At 50.8% G+C, this 14,877-nt stretch overlaps 1 protein-coding gene across 6 annotated transcripts in view; it reads right to left on the reverse strand.

The window, feature by feature from the left end:
* Positions 1-14,877, reverse strand: part of MTMR4 (myotubularin related protein 4) — a 125,622-nt gene that overhangs the window by 95,666 nt on the left and 15,079 nt on the right. For 4 of the 6 annotated variants that reach the window (XM_030536534.1, XM_030536539.1, XM_030536533.1 and 1 more), the window contains one exon: positions 5,388-5,456. The gene's annotated coding sequence lies outside the window, so the exon portion shown is untranslated. Of the gene's footprint in view, positions 1-5,129; positions 5,216-5,387; positions 5,457-14,877 lie in introns of all 6 variants that reach the window. The other 2 variants (XM_030536537.1, XM_030536538.1) reach the window with 1 other exon arrangement.

The following is a 14,877-nucleotide window of genomic DNA, read 5'->3' on the forward strand; positions in this document are numbered from 1 at the left end:
ACCAGACACTTCTGCTTTCAGGGCCAAGGGACTTTCCCTTCCCATGGGCGCAACGAGCTACTTTAGAGCTTGTCTACACTCACCATGTTGCAGGTCCACCTGAGTTATTTTGCATTACAGTGCCTGGCTTCCACACAGTGTTTTTGTTGGGAACCATCTGGTGTTTTAACCCCACTTTGGAAGCAGGTTCACTGAGCTGTGAGATGAGTTTACCCGCAGCAGAGTAGATGTGGGCGCATCTTCATCCTGAACCCACTGACGCACATTTGCCAAGTCCTCTTACTGCTATGCCTTGCTGCTTGGCTGGCTACTGGAGTTATCCTGTCTGTTTGCCTCTGTGCCCTGTACTGCTCCGGAGCTATCCTGATCAAATGTGACCTCCCTATCCCACTGAAATGCTGGCAGGCAGACTGGTTCTGACTTGAGAGTCCAGCTTTTGTGGAGTTCACGCACTTCTGTCATCCTTTTGACTACTGAGCAGCAGCCTTGTTCTTCACCCTGGCACCATACTGAGACCCAGGACTTAACTGATCTCTAGGAAGAGAGGCGTGGTCAGGCACATCCAAATGGCAGTCACTTAGCTCGGGGTACAAGCAGCTATCATGACAAATGCAGGCTAGGCGGCATGTCCAGGACAGCCTCTAGTACCACAGTAAGGCAAAGGCACTCTGACTGGAGTACAGACCTGGTAACTACTATAGGAAATCTGGGAGAGCCAGAACATCCTGCTCGTACTATGAGGAGCTGGACTGTGTGTTTGAATGATGTGATTGTCAGCTACCAGAGCATGTTGTGGCTCCCTGATTGACCCTCCAAACTAGGATCTTGTCAACTCTGTTTCTGCTGCCCCAGGGATCACAATCAAAGAGATCCAGAACCCTCCAATCACAGCCAGAGAATCGACCCAAACCACGTGCAGAGACCTGAACTGCGGCAGGGACCAAGTCCAGTAAATATGAAATGACATGTTACATCAGAACTGAATGGGGCAAGGGGTAAGCAACTTAGTTCTTGGCACCATGAGGGCACTACCATATTGGTCTACTTTCTCTCTGCCCCCTGGGCTTTTAACACTGCCTCACACCCCTACTACCCAAACTGACAGCCACGTCAGACACTGCAAATTCTATTCCTTTACTTCTATAAATATGCAAACATAAAAACACCACTTACGCTTGCTGTATACTGCCGAACTCTCCCTTACTGAGGCACTTGCTAGTCTTCACCCACCCAACTGAGCCCACCATGCCCACGCAAAATGGCAGCACTGCATGGACTACGCTGAAGAAAGGCACTTTTATTGCAGCAGAAAATACAGAGAAATATAAAAATCATGTTTCTGACTCCCAGTTTCACTACTGCCCTCAGCTCGGCGCAATCATGAGTTGTGTGTTAAACCACTCAAATCATGCTACAGGCATTTCCCAAAAGAAAACTATTTTAAAGCACCGAAAGGAATTCATCCCTCTGCGTTACTGCAGAATTCTGTTCATTTGGCAGTGCACTTTCTGCTGATCTGCGAGTGTTAAAAAGGAGAATTTACTGCACAAACAGTGCTCTAATTCAGCAGAGAGATGGGCAGTGGTGAGCACAGTGGTTCCCTTACGCTCCTGCATCAGCTCTGGGGGAACCATCCTGACAAAGAGCAGCAGGACACAACTTCCCCATTGGACCAATGCCTTCTTGAACAGAAGGGACACACCTAGGGTGACCAGATGCCCCGATTTTATAGGGACAGTCCCGATTTTGGGGTCCTTTTCTTATGTAGGCTCCTATTACCCCCTACCCCCATCATGATTTTTCACACTTGCTGTCTGGTCACCCTAGACACACCTCAAGCTAATATCTTCCAAAGCAATGGCAGCTTGCAGAGGTGCACATGCAATTACGAGCTTGCAATTGCTGCACCCTCTTTAGGTAGCCACCAGCCATGCTGACAAATGCCAAAAAACACACTCACTCTTACAAGTGACTCCCAGATCTGCGGTCTGAGCAAAATGCATCCCCCACTCTGTGCCCCTGAGCAGCTGCATCGTTTTGTAATGGTCTCCAACTGTCCCAATCCATTAGCAAGGTCCTACCCCTTGCTCTCAAAAAGGTTGTGCAAAACACAGCACAGGGTGGATAAAAGTCAATTGGGGGGAGGAGACAGATTTTTATTTAATTATTTAAAATTGGATTTTTTTTATTCTGCTCTTTAAGTTATAATAGCTTATCTTTAGAAAGAAAAATGTATTTAAAAAAACAAACAATTTAAACAAAATAAAGTCTAATTTAAATAAAAAAATCCTTTGTTTAAGAAATCATGTAGCTATAAATGTGAAACATTTTGAGAACAGAAGTTTACATTTACAGGTGTTTTAATAAAAAAATACTTTTACATGCTGTTGTGTGTTTAATTAAATGCTAGTTGCCATCTTAATGCAGCTCGACACAAGTCGAGAGCAAAACATTAATTATCTAGTAAATAAGTAATATTATTCACCACTTATTAATCGTACATTTTTAGTATGTTAAAAAGGATCTGAAAATATTAAGCTACATAATTGCTTAAACGTAAAATTTTTATAGTGTTCCCCCCAAGACACCAAAAGATGTACCAAAACTAGCGTAAAGGCCTTATTTAGTTGTAAATCAATATGTTTTAATGGTTACATCATGAACCAATGAGAACGTACCTCCAAATGAAAAAACTGATTAAAATTGGTGACTTACTGATTTCAAATCAACCCAGCCTGACACAGCAAGCTTCTATCGTAAGAGAAAGATGCTCCTCATCAGCCTCAGTCCCAGGATCCTTCATCTACCTTTCAATCTTCCCAATGCATATTCCACATTCATTCTACATCTATTCAGGAAATGGTTAAACAGTTCCTTTCTTCCCTCCAAGTGTCCAGTAAAAGGCTTCATAAGCCAGGGTAGCAGAGGGTAACCTGAATGACTGGTGGGTGGTGATACCAACAATGTCCATCAATACCATTGGTGCAAAAGTTCCATTTGTGATTGTAAAAAAACAGTCTAGGCTTTATAAAGATCCTAGCATCATAAACCTTTCCCAGACTACCCCTCATAAATACGGTGTGATGGGCTGGATCACAGAAACTCCCTTGGGGCTTCCACCTGATGTGCCAAGACTACTTCTGCCCCTGCTTTCCCTGCCAGCTTGGGACTTCAGCACCCTGTCCTGCTGAGCCAGACACACCTAGGGCCTGAATTACTTGCCCCATAGCTGCAGTCTTAACCTGAAAGCTGCTTACAGAAGTGTTCTTATTTTTAACACTCAGATGCCCAACTCCCAGTGGGGTCTAAACCCAAATAAATCCGTTTTACCCTGTGTAAAGCTTACACAGGGTAAACTCAAATTGTTCGCCCTCTGTAACACTGAGAGATATGCACAGCTGTTTACCTCCTCCCTCCCCCCCAGGTATTAATACATACGCCGGGTTAATTAATAAGTAAAAAGCGATTTTATTAAATACAGAACGTAGAATTTAAGTAATTCCAAGTACTAACAGACAGAACAAAGTGAATTACCAAGTAAAATAAAACACACAAATTGAGTCTAATACAGTAATACGACTGAGTACAGATAAAAACTTCACCAGCAAGCTTCCTTTTACAGACTAGTCTTCTAGTCTGGGTCCAGCAATCACTCACACCACCTGTGGTTACTGTTCTTTGTTCCAGTTTCTTTTAGATATCCTTGGGGTGCAGAGGCTCTCTTTAGTCAGCTGAAGACCCTATGGAGGGGTCTCCCATGGGCTTAAATAGACTCTCTCTTGTGGGTGGAGACCCCCTCCTCTCTCCTATGCAAAGTCCAGCTCCAAGATGGAGTTCTGGAGTCACCTGGGCAAGTCACACATCCATGCATAACTCACAGTTTTTACAGGCAGAAGCTATTGCCCCCATGGTATCTTGAATGTCTCTAGGAAGACTTCTTAAATGGATTGGAGCATTCCAAGATGCATTGTTCCTTAAATGCTTCTTAACTGGACACTTAACTTTGCAAATTCCTCACATGACCCCACACTAACCAGAGCCGGCTCCAGGCACCAGCCAAGCAAGCTCATTCTAAGGGGCGGCTTCTGGCCAACCCTAGGGCAGCACAGCCCCCCCCCTTTTTTTTTTATTTGCTGCTCTGGCCGCCCTGTAGGGGGCAGTGATGCGGAGGAGGGGAGCACCTTGCTGGGAGCCGGCTGCACGCTCCGTCTGCCCCAGCCAGTGCCAGGTCTGCAGCAAGCCCGGCAGCCTGCGTCCTTCCCTCCCCGCCGACCGGAGCGGTGCAGAGCCCTCCCAGCAGGTAGCGCAGCAGGAGGGGCTGAGTGGTGAGCGCCCTGGCTGAAGAAAGCCCTGGCCGCTCCCCTTCTCTCTCTCGCCCCACTCCCTCCTCTCTCCCACCTGTTAGCCAGGGTGCGCACTCCACTGCCCAGGGCATGTCTGCAGCGCAGGGAGTCCCACTAGCCAAAAGCTTGCACCCTGGCTCTGGCTGCTCCGCAGGTTGTTGGGTTTTTGGTTTTGGGGGGTTTCTTTGGCTTGGGATGGCAAAAAAGCCAGAGCTGGCCCTGATACTAACACCACGTTCTTGTAAAACCTGGTATAAGGCAGGTCAGTGTCTTGGGCCTGAAGCTCATGCTGTGAGGTAAAAATCATTGGCATCAGGTCAGTGACCTTCCATATAAGAAATGTAACTTTCCGAAACCAAACCATTCAGATGGAAAGTACACATTTCACTCCTTGGTTTTGGTATCAAACATTAGTATTATACCGTCCAGCTGAGACCAAGAAGTAGTACTAGAAAGGCTATAACAAGTAATCTAAGTAGCCTCAGACAGACATCAAAATGTATTACTATTTATAAGCCAATCATCTGATCCTCCTAACAGAAATCCTATCCCTTTAGACTCTCCTGCAGAGGACTTGGGAGGGGAGGAAGGGGGATGTGTCTCTAGATATATGTTCTTTATTAACTCAGTAGAAGCCAAATGCAATCTTGCAAAAGATAACGTACTTCAGCCACCAATGGACACTCACAATAGCTCTCCCGCATATGGGGGAAAACTGAGTATTAGTTTAGTAGCTGGGGACGTTAAGTTGGAAAGCATAGGAAATAGGAAAGTCTGTCAACATACCAAAGGCTAGATTGTGCATTTGCTCCTAGCTCCGAATATGAAGCAGTGCATTGCAGTGCTGTTTCAAGAGCAGCCCTGAGAAAGAACTGTAAAGGAATAGGTGATATCAGAGGGGAACAAATGAAAAACTTGTGTAGATTTGTTTCTTGTTTGGTAATAGGGTGGGCTTCTTTCTGAAGGGGTAATGAGCATCTTTATTTATTAGGTTAATATATTAGTGGAAAAGTAATAATACATAAAACAAATATTAAGCACTACCTTTTGAGACTTCGATTCTTCTGTCGTTGTAGACGTCTCTAAGCTTATTCTATGAAGGCTGACATTTTCCTGCAAACAGAAGTAAAAATCTCAGTGAAAAACTATGCATTGAAACCTAGAGAAGCATTTTCAACAAATGCAATACCCATCCCTTTGACTTAGCTTCTTCCCTCAATAACTACGAGCAGGGAAGGGAGAGAAGATTTTTGAAGACTTTTTTGTAATTATTTGTTACTTTTTAATTACCTGAGAGGCACTCAGATACTACCAAGATGAGCATCACATATGACTAGATAGAATAAAGATTTCATTTCCACTTGGTACTGTAATTTTTTCTAGTTAAAAGTAATTGTGTGTTAACTTTCAATTCTTTATTTTCATGAAAGGAAATGTCCATGAATTTCTAATGAAGACAAACTGTACACTCCCCTGAGAAACGGTGCCTCTGAGCTCTGGCATCTTTTTTCTGTATCTTCAGCCCAGTACTTGCAAATGCTTTGGAAGATAGGATTAAAATTCAAAATGATCTGGACAAACTGGAGAAATGGTCTGAAGTAAACAGGATGAAATTCAATAAGGACAAATGCAAAGTACTTCACTGAGGAAGGAATAATCAGTTGCACACATACAAAATGGGAAATGACTGCCTAGGAAGGAGTACTGTGGAAAGGGATCTGGGGGTCATAGTGGATTACAAGCTAAATATGAGTCAACAGTGTAACGCTGTTGCAAAAAAAGCAAACATCATTCTGGGATGTATTAGCAGAAGTATTGTAAGCAAGGCACTAGAAGTAATTTTTCCACTCTACTCTGCACTGATTAGGCCTCAACTGGAATATTGTGCCCAGTTCTGGCCACCAAATTTCAGGAAAGATGTCGACAAATTGGAGAAAGTCCAGAGAAGAGTGGGTGCATAACTGGCTGGATAACTGTACTCAGAGAGTAGTTATTAATGGTTCCCAATCTGGCTGGACAGGTATAAAAGACGGTTACTCACCTTTGTAACTGTTGTTCTTCGAGATGTGTTGCTCACATCCATTCCAGTTAGGTGTGCGCGCCGCGCGTGCACGTTCGTCGGAAACTTTTTTACCCTAGCAACTCCAGTGGGCCGGCAGGTCGCCCCCTAGAGTGGCGCCACCATGGCGCTCCATATATACCCCCGCCGGCCCGCCCGCTCCTCAGTTCCTTCTTGCCGGTTACTCCGACAGTGGGGAAGGAGGGCGGGTGTGGAATGGATGTGAGCAACACATCTCGAAGAACAACAGTTACAAAGGTGAGTAACCGTCTTTTCTTCTTCGAGTGATTGCTCACATCCATTCCAGTTAGGTGACTCCCAAGCCATACCTAGGCGGTGGGGTCGGAGTGAGAAGTCGCGGCCCGGAGCACTGCAGTTCCGAAGGCCGCATCCTCCCTCGACTGCTGGACCAGGGCGTAGTGGGAAGCAAAGGTGTGGACCGATGACCAGGTCGCTGCCCGACAGATTTCCTGGATGGGCACACGGGCTAGGAAAGCCAGCGACGACGCCTGCGCCCTGGTAGAATGCGCAGTCACACGGCCCGCAGGGACATGGGCCAAGTCATAACAAGTCCTGATACAGGACGTAACCCAAGAGGATATCCTCTGGGAGGAGATAGGAAGACCTTTCATACGATCTGCTACCGCCACGAAAAGTTGGGGGGATTTTCGGAAGGGCTTAGTCCTCTCTATGTAGAACGCGAGAGCCCTACGGACATCCAGCGAGTGGAGCTGCTGCTCCCTGCCTGAGGAGTGAGGTTTTGGGAAAAAAACCGGAAGGAAAATCTCTTGGTTGATATGAAAGGCTGAGACCACCTTGGGCAGAAAAGCAGGGTGTGGCCTCAGCTGCACCTTATCCTTGTGGAAGACCGTATATGGAGGGTCTACCACCAGAGCTCGGAGCTCCGACACCCGTCTAGCTGAGGTGATAGCCACTAGAAAGGCAGTTTTCCAAGAGAGGTAGAGCAGGGAGCAAGTAGCTAACGGCTCAAAGGGGGGTCCCATGAGCCGGGACAACACCAGGTTAAGATCCCAGGTTGGGGCAGGGGGACGGACGTTAGGGAATAAACGTTCCAGCCCTTTAAGGAATCTCGACACCGTCGGGTGAGAAAAAACGGAGCGACCGTCCACACCCGGGTGAAAGGTGGAGATAGCTGCTAGGTGGACTCGCAATGACGATAAAGCCAGACCTTGCCCTTTGAGGGACAAAACGTAGTCTAATATTTCGGAAACCGAAACTTCCATAGGGCGGAGATTTCTCTCTACGCACCAACAGGAGAAGCGCTTCCATTTCGCTGAATATGTGGCTCTTGTGGACGGTTTCCTGCTGCTCAAGAGCACCTCTCTCACGGGCGTAGAGCAGCGCAGCTCTGAGCCAGTCAGCCACGCAGGAGCCAGGCCGCTAGGTGCAGCGACTGCAGGTCTGGGTGACAGAGGGTCCCGTGGTCCTGGGTAATCAGGTCCGGATGAAGGGGCAGGGGAACTGGGTCGGCTATGGCCAAGTCCAGCAGCATGGTGTACCAGTGCTGCCTGGGCCACGCCGGGGCCACCATGATCACGAGCGCCCTGTCCCTGCGCACCTTCAGGAGGACCTTGTGGACCAGAGGGAACGGGGGAAATGCATAGTACAGGTGGGTCGACCACTGGATGAGGAAGGCATCCGCTATCGACCCTGGCTCCCTGCCCTGAAAGGAGCAGAACGCTGGGCACTTCCTGTTCCCCTTGGACGCGAAGAGGTCCACCCGGGGATAACCCCACCTCCGGAAAATGGAGAGAGCGACATCCGGGCGAAGGGACCACTCGTGTGACAGGAAGGATCTGCTCAATCAATCTGCCAGAGTGTTCCGTACTCCAGGGAGGAAGGAAGCCCTGAGGTGAATGGAGTGGGCTACGCAAAAGTCCCAGAGACGTATCGCCTCGTGGCACAGGGAGGAGGACCTGGTGCCGCCCTGCTTGTTGATATAGTACATCGTCGTCGTGTTGTCCGTAAACACGGCGACACAACGACCCTGAAGCTGATGACAAAACGCTTGACAAGCAAGGCGGACCGCTCTCAACTCCCGTATGTTGATGTGGAGCCCCACCTCCTCCTGGGACCACAGGCCCTGTGTCCGCAGGGTCCCTAGGTGGGCCCCCCAGCCCAGATCTGAGGCATCCGTTGTCAGGGATACCGATGGCTGAGAGGGGTGAAAGGGAAGACCCGCACATAATACGGACTGGTCCAACCACCAGCCGAGAGAATCTAAGACCTTCTGGGGAATTGTGACTAACATGTCTAAAGGTTGCCTTTGCGGCCTGTAACGGCTGATAAGCCACAGCTGGAGAGGCCTCATGTGGAGCCGAGCGTAGCCGGTCACAAAAGTGCACGCCGCCATGTGGCCTAACAGGGTTAGACATGTCCTCACTGACGTCAACGGGGCTGACCGCAAACGTTGAACGATCGCCGCCATGGTCTGGAACCGTTGCAGAGGTAGCGAGGCCCTGCCCACAGTGGCATCCAAGACCGCCCCGATAAATTCCACCTTCTGCGTGGGCCTCAGAGTGGACTTGTCTGTGTTTATCAAGAGGCCCAGACTTGCAAATATGGCGGTGATCAGGCGGACATGGCTGCTGACCTGTTGTTCCGACGTGCCCCGAATCAACCAGTCGTCCAGATAAGGGAACACGTGGATACGGTTGCGCCGAAGATGCGCCACGACAACTGCCATGCATTTTGTAAACACCCTCGGGGCCGTGGACAGGCCGAATGGGAGGACTGCAAACTGATAATGAAGAGCCCCCACAACGAAGCGGAGAAAGCGTCTGTGGCGCGGCCAAATGGCAATGTGGAAATACGCGTCCTGCATGTCGAGGGCGGCGTACCAGTCTCCCGGATCCAGGGATGGAATAATGGTCCCCAGGGATACCATGCGGAACTTCAACTTCACGAGGTATTTGTTGAGTTCTCGCAGGTCGAGGATAGGCCTGAGGCCCCCCTTGGCCTTGGGGATCAGAAAGTAGCGGGAATAAAACCCCTTGCCTTTCTCGTTCTCCGGAACCGCCTCTATAGCTCCTTTGCTGAGGAGCGTCTGCACCTCCTGTCGAAGGAATTGCTCGTGAGAGGGGTCCCTGAAGAGGGACGAGGAAGGAGGGCGGGAAGGAGGAAACGAAACAAACTGCAGGCGGTATCCCGTCTGCACCAGGCTTAAGACCCAGCGGTCCGATGTTATTTGGGACCACGCCGGGAGGAAAAACGAAAGGCAGCTTGAAAACGGGGGGAAAGGATCCATAAGGGAAACTGTTACCGCGCCCTCGGGCGCACCTTCAAAATGAAGGCTTAGGACCAGGCGGGGGTTTCGAGGAGCCTTGGTTTTGCCCCCCTTGGTTCCCAGACTGCCTGCGCCTGCCGTTCCTGCCGCGGCGCCTGTAAAGGTCCTGCCGCTGGCGGAACTGGGAAAACGGCCTACGGTGCTGCTGTTGTTGCGGCCTAAAGGGTCTACGCTGTGTCACGGGGGTGTGCATCCCGAGGGACCGCGCAATGACCCGGTTGTCCTTTAGACTCTTAAGTCTGGGGTCTGTCTTATCGGAAAACAGGCCCTGGCCTTCGAAAGGAAGGTCCTGTATCGTGTGCTGGAGCTCCGGCGGAAGGCCGGAAACCTGCAGCCAGGAGATGCGACGCATCGTAACTCCTGACGCGAGGGTACGGGCAGCCGAGTCCGCAGCGTCCAAGGAGGCTTGTAAGGCCGTGCGCGCGACCTTCTTGCCTTCGTCCAGGATGGCCGTAAACTCTTGGCGAGCATCCTGTGGCAGCAGCTCCTTAAATTTGTCCACTGCCACCCAGGAGTTAAAGGCGTATCTGCTCAGCAGGGCCTGCTGGTTAGAGACCCTGAGCTGCAGCGCCCCAGCCGAATACACCTTACGGCCAAGGAGGTCCATCCGCCTGGCTTCTCTGGATTTGGGGGCCGGAGCCTCCTGGCCGTGACGCTCCCTATCGTTCACCGATTGCACTACCAGTGAACCGGGAGTCGGGTGAACATGTAAATATTCGTACCCCTTAGAAGGGGCCATGTACTTCCTCTCGACTCCTTTCGCTGTCGGAGGGATGGAGGCCGGGGACTGCCAGATAGTATTGGCATTGGCCTGGATGGTCCGTATGAACGGCAGGGCGACCCTGGTGGGAGCATCGGAAGAGAGGATGGTGACAATTGGGTCCTCTATCTCCGAGACCTCCTCTGCCTGCAGACTCAGGTTTTGAGCCAAACGCCTGAGGAGGTCCTGGTGCGCCCTGAGATCCAGCGGGGGGGGACTGTTGGAGGAGGTACCCGCCACCGCCTCATCCGGGGAGGAGGATGAGGAGACCCCAGGCACGATAGTGTCCAACTGAGGGTCATCCTCAGCCCTCGCCTCTGCCTCCGGAGCCACAGCGGAGTCCTGCTGTTTGGACCCTTCCTCCCCTTCCGGGGAGGGAGGGGGGCGAGACAAGGAGGCTTCAGGGGCCCTACGCTCCGCAGTCGCCGGTCTGGCAGGGAGCTGCTGGGGGCCCTGGGCCTGATGGTATGCCCAGGGTGTCCAGAATCCCCACTGTTGTGGGCCTTGGTCTTGCAGCGGCGGATCCCCGAACAGCGCCGCCTGCCGGTCGGTGCCGAGCGCATACCCACTGTCCGTCTGAGAAGATACGGACGGCTGTCTCGAGGGCCACGGCGGGGCCGACCCCGGATGGTATGGGTCCGCGCGGGCCGGCACGGAGGATCGTCTCGGTGCCGGGGACCGGTGCCGGGAGTCATATCGGTGCCGGGACCGGGACCGGGATCTATCACGGTGCCGGGATCCTGATCGGTACCGGGTGCCGCTTCGGTAGCGGGACCTGCCCCCAGCTCGGTGCCGGGAGGTCGACCGGGACCTGCCCCCAGCTCGGTGCCGGGAGGTCGACCGGGACCTACCACCAGCTCGGCGCCGGGAGGTCGACCGAGACCGGGACCTGCCACCAGCTCGGTGCCGGGAGGTCGACCGGTGCGGCGAGTAGCGTCGGGACCTGCTCCTGGAGTCGCGGTGCCGGTGACGCCGACTGGAGCCTGACCGCGACCGTCTCGATGCCGACCGTTGCCGCGAGTGCGACCGGTATCGCTGAGGGGAGCGGTGCCGGGACTGCGAGCGGCGTCGGGATCTGGAGCGCCCAAGACGTCGGGACCTGGATGGCGAACGACTGTCTCTGGGCGGCGCCGACAGCATGGGCTTGCCTCTGGACACAACCCGCACCGGAGGTACCGGGGGTGGCAGCCGAGTGGGCTCAGTCAGGGCAATAAGGTCCCGAGCCGAGGCGAAGGTCTCCGGAGTGGATGGGACCACTATCTCAACCCCAGATCTCATGGGGGAGCTCGGCGGCACCGGACTCAACGGACCCGCCGGGCCCGGAGTCAACGGTGCTGACGGTGCCGGCGGCGCCGCGGCCGATGTCGAGGCCGGGCGCTCAAGCCGGGTCTGCCTGGCCGGAGTATCAGACTTCGACGGCCTAGGCTCTGATTCCGGTGCCGGAGAAGGTCGGTGCCGGGGAGTCTTCTCGGTGCCGGAGCGATCCGGTGCCGGTGCCGAAACCACGGTCTGCGAAGTCGACGGGTCAAGTGCCGCCTCCATTAGGAGAGTTCGGAGCCTCTGATCCCTCTCCTTTTTTGTCCTCGGCTTAAAAGCCTTACAGATGCGGCACTTGTCAGATCTGTGCGATTCCCCGAGGCACTTCAGGCACGCTTCGTGGGGATCGCTGGTAGGCATGGGCTTCTTGCAGGCCGCACACTGCTTGAAGCCTGGCGAAACAGGCATGAGCCTGGCGCCGGGTGCCGGGAAGGGCTAAGCCCCCGGCAAAGAACTACTTAACAACTATTTACTAAACTATCTACTTAACAATACTAATTAACAACTATATGGAACTAGAGATAAGCGATAGACAAGCGATAGAAACTAGGAGAGCTAGGGACGTGGAGGACAGCTATGCCGCGCTCCACAGTTCCAACGACCGACACGGCGGTAAGAAGGAACTGAGGAGCGGGCGGGCCGGCGGGGGTATATATGGAGCGCCATGGTGGCGCCACTCTAGGGGGCGACCTGCCGGCCCACTGGAGTTGCTAGGGTAAAAAAGTTTCCGATGAACGTGCACGCGCGGCGCGCACACCTAACTGGAATGGATGTGAGCAATCACTCGAAGAAGAACAAGTGGGATTCCGCAGGGGTCTGTTTTGGGACCGGCTCTGTTCAATATCTTCATCAACAATTGGCATACAAAGTACGCTTATTAAGTTTGCAGATGATACCAAACTGAAAGGGATTGCAACTGCTTTGGGGGATAGGGTCAGAATTCAAAATTATGTGGAAAAATTGGAGAAAAGGTCTGAGGTAAACAGGATGAAGTTTAATAAAGACAAATGCAAAGTGCTCCACTTAGAAAGGAACAATCAGTTTCACACAATCAGAATGGGAAGAGACTGTCTAGGAAGGAGTACGGCAGAAAGAGATCTAGGGGTTATAGTGGACCACAAGCTAAGTATGAGTCAACAGTGTGATGCTGTTGCAAAAAAAGCAAACGTGATTCTGGGATGTATTAACAGGTTTGTTGTGAGCAAGTCATGAGAAGTCATTCTTCCACTCTACTCTGCTCTGGTTAGGCCTCAACTGGAATATTGTCCCCAGTTCTGGGCACTACATTTCAGGAAAGATGTGGAGAAATTGGAGAGGGTCCAGAGAAGAGCAATAAGAATGATTAAAGGTCTAGAGAACATGACCTATGAAGGAAGGCTGAAAGAATTGGGTTTGTTTAGCTTGGAAAAGAGAAGACTGAGAGGGGACATGATAGCAGTTTTCAGATATCTAAAAGGATGTCGTAAGGAGGAGGGAGAAAACTTGTTCATCTTCGCCTCCAAGCATAGAACATAGAAGCAATGGTCTTAAACTGCAGCAAGGGAGATTTAGGTTGGACATTAGGAAAAAGTTCCTAACTGTCAGGGTGGTTAAACACTGGAATAAACTGCCTAGGGAGGTTGTGGAATCTCTATCTCTGGAGATATTTAAGAGTAGGTTAGATAAATGTCTATCTGGGATGGTCCAGACAGTATTTGGTCCTGCCATGAGGACAGGGGACTGGACTCGATGACCTCTTGAGGTCCCTTCCAGTCCTAGAGAGTCTAAACGAAAATGATTAAAAGGTCTAGAAAACATGACCTATGAGGGAAGATTGAAAAAACTGGGTTTGTTTAGTCTGGAGAAGAGAACAGTGAGGGGGGATTTGATAGCAGCATTCAACTACTTGAAGGGGGGATCCAAAGAGGATGGAGCTCGGCTGTTCTCAGCCGTGGCAGATGACACAACAAGGAGCAATGGTCTCCAGTTGCAGTGGAAGAGGTCTAGGTTGGATATTAGGAAACACTATTTCACTAGGAGGGTGGTTAAGCACTGGAACAAATTGCCTAGGGAGGTTGTGAAATCTCCATCACTGGGGATTTTTAAAAGCAGGTTGGACAAACACCTGTCAGGTATGGTCTAGATAACACTTAGTCCTGCTCTGAGTGCAGGGGACTGGTCTAGGTGACCTCTCGAGGTCCCTTCCAGTTCTATGATTCTACTCAGACCAGGTCACTCCCATGTAGGGCATTGGAATATAAAGTTGAGGTCAGGATGGTTTTGCCTTAAGGGGGAGAGACCAGAGGCACTCTCAGGAAGAAGCTATCCCAAAAGAACACTCATTGTGCTCATAATAATGGAGACAGAGTTATAACCTACATGATCACACAGTGCATGGAATACACACATAATGGTTCTGGATGCAAGCCCAGTGAATCACAAAACATTTTGTTTGGAGTCCCTGAACACAGCCATACCAATCCACCCTCCACAAAAGCCAAGGATAAGGAGCCATTTCTGAAGAGCCACACATGTAGTAACCTTCCCCCTGGCACTACCAGCTGCTACAGCAGTGATGCAGCACCACAGAATGCTGTCTTGGGGAGCGAGACAGACAATAAGAGGGCAGCTTGAGCTGGGGAGCGGGCTCAGGATCTACCCAAAGGGGCAGTTGGGAAAAAAAGCTGTTAGAAAAGGAGAAGAATCTCAATGGTGAGCTAGCAGATGAACAGGAGGACCCTGGGTAGGAGGTGAGGTGATAAGAGAAGAACAGGACAATAAAAGTAGGAGACTGGAAAGTAAGAAAGAGGAAAGAAAGAAAATGGGAATGGTTTCAGGTCAGGAGAAACAGGTACTACTGGAGAAGGGAAGTAGAGGGAAATAAAATCTACAGCAGGGGTTGGCAACCTTTCAGAAGGGTGTGCCAAGTCTTCATTTATTCACTCTAATTAAAGGTTTTGCATGCCAGTAATACATTTTAACATTTTTAGAAGGTCTCCTTCTATAAGTCTGTAATATATAACTAAACTATTGCTGTATGTAAAGTAAATAAAGTTTTTAAAATGTTTAAGAAGCTTCATTTAAAATTAAATTAAAATGCAGAGCCCCCCAG

This window comes from Gopherus evgoodei, chromosome 17 (genome assembly GCF_007399415.2).
Source record: "Gopherus evgoodei ecotype Sinaloan lineage chromosome 17, rGopEvg1_v1.p, whole genome shotgun sequence".
Lineage (NCBI taxonomy): Eukaryota > Metazoa > Chordata > Testudines > Testudinidae > Gopherus > Gopherus evgoodei.